Source organism: Penaeus monodon, chromosome 34 (genome assembly GCF_015228065.2).
Source record: "Penaeus monodon isolate SGIC_2016 chromosome 34, NSTDA_Pmon_1, whole genome shotgun sequence".
Lineage (NCBI taxonomy): Eukaryota > Metazoa > Arthropoda > Malacostraca > Decapoda > Penaeidae > Penaeus > Penaeus monodon.
The window spans coordinates 2,892,967-2,893,189 of NC_051419.1; the positions used below are offsets into that span (position 1 = coordinate 2,892,967).

General features: G+C 32.3%; 1 protein-coding gene across 1 annotated transcript in view; it reads right to left on the minus strand.

Moving 5' to 3' along the window:
• Positions 1–223, minus strand: part of LOC119594506 — a 17,236-nt gene that overhangs the window by 9,354 nt on the left and 7,659 nt on the right. The gene's annotated exons all lie outside the window — the stretch shown is intronic.

Below are 223 nucleotides of genomic sequence, written 5' to 3' on the forward strand. Positions count from 1 at the left end.
AATCCAAGGAAAATGGGGTAATGATGTTTATGCAAAGATTATAAATTTATCTTTTCTTTTAATTTTTATTAGAATATGCACCAACCTGCGCCCGACCTAAGGGAAAGTTTAGAGCAGATTTAATTAAAGGATTTTGAGTCTCTTGTGGTCATATTTCAGCTGAATTGTTCCTTGAGGCAAGTGTTTGGTTAGAGGAACTGAACATTTTGAACATATAATTAAA